The sequence below is a fragment of the Pteropus alecto genome, unplaced genomic scaffold (genome assembly GCF_000325575.1).
Source record: "Pteropus alecto unplaced genomic scaffold, ASM32557v1 scaffold98, whole genome shotgun sequence".
Lineage (NCBI taxonomy): Eukaryota > Metazoa > Chordata > Mammalia > Chiroptera > Pteropodidae > Pteropus > Pteropus alecto.
The window spans coordinates 4869817-4873644 of NW_006443570.1; positions in this window are offsets into that span (position 1 = coordinate 4869817).

The window sequence follows — 3828 nt, forward strand, 5'->3', positions numbered from 1 at the left end:
TTCTCTGTTTGGAAATTGGAACGGGGGTAGGGGAGGTGATTCTTCCAAAGCAGGAAAAGCGAGTGCTCGCCAAGAGAGCTTGGAAATCATGCCTTCATTCGAAAGGCAGATAGCATCCCCGGGCTCGCCTCTGCCAGTCCCCTCTAGGTCCACAAGCCCGGATTCTGTGGCGTGTGACAGGAGGGGCATCTGAATGGTAGCACGAAAAGGCAGTGTGCAGCCCCTCGGACATGCAGGTTCTATCTCTCCAACTCATCGAGGTGAGGCTGGAGGGGCTGGGATGGAGGGGAGGAGTGACCAGGATTGGCTCTGAAGGGCCTTGTGCAGTACGGTGACCACTTATGGTACCACCGCTTCCCTCCGGGGGTCCTTGGGCAAGTAGTTTAACAGCCTCAGTCCCTTCATCTGTAAAATGGTGATCCCAGCACCTCCTTAAAGGAAGTGGGGATTAAAAGAGATAATTATGTGGATCTCCAGCCCACAAGACATCTCAACAAATGTGAGTTCTCATTGTTTGTTTTCCCATTTCTACTCGGAAGTGGGTTGGAAATGAAGGCTGGTTCCTCAGGGACTGCTGGGGGCAGGCACAGGGAGCTGTGAGCAATGTTCTTCAGAGGGCCCAAGGTGAGGGGTCCCAATGGAACAGAAAGACAGGGAGTGTGTGTGAGGAGCCAGCCTCCCTGGTGACAGAGGGGTGGGGAGATGGACAAGAGAGGGGCAAACCCATTTCGACTCCTGAAGATGAAGTTTGACTCATCACTCCCACTCCCAGCTTCATGTAGAGAAATGATTTTCTCCACCTTTTCACCTTAGGGCCACTATTAAGTCCAGGAAGCCTTGGTGTGTGTGGTGGGGGATGGTCCTCTATATGTGCAGCTCTGTCATGGGAGATGGTTCTGAGGGACCCCCCCATGAAAACAGCTGACCCCTTGGCACTGCCTGTCTGATCCTACTTGCTAGTCATCTCCTAAGAGCCCTCTCCCATGCTCCATCCCACAGTAGCAGCTGCGAGAGCTGAGGATTAGGGAAAAGGGGGATGGATCAGGGAGAAATTTTAAAAGGATGCTCGTGTTTGAAGCCAGGAGTCATGACCATTAGGGACTTGGGGTCAGCCAGGCAGTGGCTCCAAATGGCTTTTGATAAGGTTCCAAAGAAAAGGGGCTCCAAGTATCCAGCTTGAGTTAGGAGCAGGAATTCCTACTGCTTGTGGTGGTACAAATGAAGGAAGGCAGGGGGGGTGGGGTGGCCATGGCTCTGGCAGTTATGGTGACAGTGGGGATGTTGGCGACAATGGTATAGCAGTCATGGTAGTGATGGGAAAGATTATGGGAGTGGGAGTGGTGGCCTGGTAGCCATGGTGGTTCTGGTAGCGATGATGGTGTCATGGTTTGGTATCGATGGCTGTGATGGTGACAGTGGTGGCGATTGTGGTCACGATGGTAGTCCCAGCAAAGGAACATCTTGATCGCAGCTGTGCTATCTATGGTATGGCCAAGCCAAGGTGTCACATGATAAAATAATCCTTCCCATCAAATACCTAAAGCACTAGAACATCAGCTCCATGAGGGCAGCTGCTGTTGTTCCCGCTGTATCCCTAGTGCTTAGCACAGTGTATGGCATGTAGTAGGTGCTCAGTAAATCTGTGTTGAATGAGTAAAAGGTGATGGAATCTCTCCTTGTTACCTCATTTGTTCTTCACCTTGCCCATTCGAGAGAGGATCTTTTTTTAATAGATGAGGAAACTGAGGCTGAGAGAGATGACATAACCTGCCTAAGGCCACACAGGAGGAAGCCATGCGGGGCTGGGGTAGGCTGGGTAGGCATTTATAGCCACGTCTGTATGACTCTCAGTTCAGTGCTCTTTCCTCTGCACACTTCGCAGAGCCATTCTCCCGGCCAGCACTCAGCATTACACTGTGGTCCTGTGCGCAGGCTTAATCATAGAAATATTGCTAATAATAGTAACAATCTCTGTTTGTAATTGTTCGAGTAAGGCTTAAATGATCACGACCGTGGAAATTATTAATAAACCAGGCCCAGCCATGGTAGTATGGGTCATATTAAATAGTGTTGAGATGGATAACCTTGGCAATAATTGTAACTGGGATCATAAATTAATAACAGGAGTATTTAAATTAATGCCACACTGTCGATACCCTTGGTAGTAAGCAGCTCGATGCTGTTAGTACTAATGTTGCCCCTTCCTGTCTTCCATGAATTCAGCTGAGAAGAAAAGCAGGGCCATAAAAGCAGCAGGAGGAGGAGGCAGCTAAGAGCTGGTCCCTGTCCAGGAGAAGAGACTCCTCAGAGATTTCTGAAGAGGAGCTAGCTGCCCGGCCTCTAATGCCCGGCCATTGAAGTGGTGGCTCATTCACATTTATGCTCAGGGCTGCGATGATGTCTACTTGTCCTTTCTGGGGCTGTCCCCTGAACTTTGTTAGTTGCACAGAAAGAAATTCACAGGGCAAAAAAATTTCCCCCATGAATGAATGAATTAGCTTCAGCTGATCTAGAAAATCACCTACCAACTACTAGCATGCCCTCTTCACAAGTGCACTAATCTCTCCTTCCTGTAATGTGGGAGGGTAGTACTATTTTTTTTTTGAAGTCAAAATTGAGGAACACACATAGCCAAGATCAAGGTTCTGGGATGGGCTTTGTAGACACGCCCCCACAGCTCCAGGGACTTCATGCCTGGGAACATGGAAAGGGGTGAGCACTGAGGTGAGGCATGGTGGTGCTTCCCATCTAAAGGTGCACTCCCTGGGTTGCTGGGCCTATTTTGGACCTGCTAAGTTTTCTGGGGCATGGTGAGTGTGAGATGCCAATGTAGCATATGGATGGGTACATGGATGTAAGTCCATCGAACTATTTTTCCATTTATTACCTTCTACGGACCTTTATAGAACACCTGCTGTGTACCAGGCATTCAGGTAAGAAAGCATAGTCCCAGCCTGCAGGGAGCTCACAAGCTAATGGAAACAGTAAATTGTTGAGGATACATCTGTGTGTTTGTGTATGAGTGTAAGTGTGTGTATGTTCATGAATGTATGTGTGCACTTGTGCAAGAGACTATACATGTAAGGGCTTGTGTGGAGGTAACTGAACATGTACAAGTGCATGTGTGAATGTGGATGTGTGTTTGAGCGTTATGACCACATGTATGAAGAGTATGCATGTGTTCTTAAGTGTGCAGGTGAACATGCTTATGTAGAACCTGCAGGTCTGCATGATGATGGTGTGGGCATATGCGATGCTTAAGTACATATATATGCTAGCTTGAGAGTGTGTCTTCCTGTGTTTTGTGTGCATACTTGTGATCCCTTCAAACACATTTTTCGAGAATTTAAGCGATGTCGGGATGGACTCCACCTCGAATGTCCCAGATGCACACAGTCGGTGGTCAAGCCACCTGCTATTCCTCCCTTCCCCTCTCCCTAGGTCTTTGCCCTGGGAAGGGGCAGATGTAGGGGTAGGGTATGGACCAGGAGATGAAGGGCGGGGCAAGCAGTGGTCATTCAAGCTAGTAAAGGCTGGGCAGGGAGCAGGGCACCAGGGAAGAAGCTAAAGCGGGAGGCAGAGGAAGATGATTAAGAGTGAACGCTGCGGGTGGGCTCAGCCAGAGGCGAACCGGCGCCGCCCTGGTCCGGAGCCCACAGCATCCGGGACGGACTAGCCCTAGCGCGGACCAAGCACTGGGTATCCAGGCGAGGTGAGGGAGAGGCACTGAGGGCCTGAGCGTGGAGAAGCGGCAGCGAGGGCGCGCGGGCGCGGCTCCCCGCACGCCCTCCCTTCCCCTCCTCTCCCCTCCCGGAGGCGGCGGGGCGG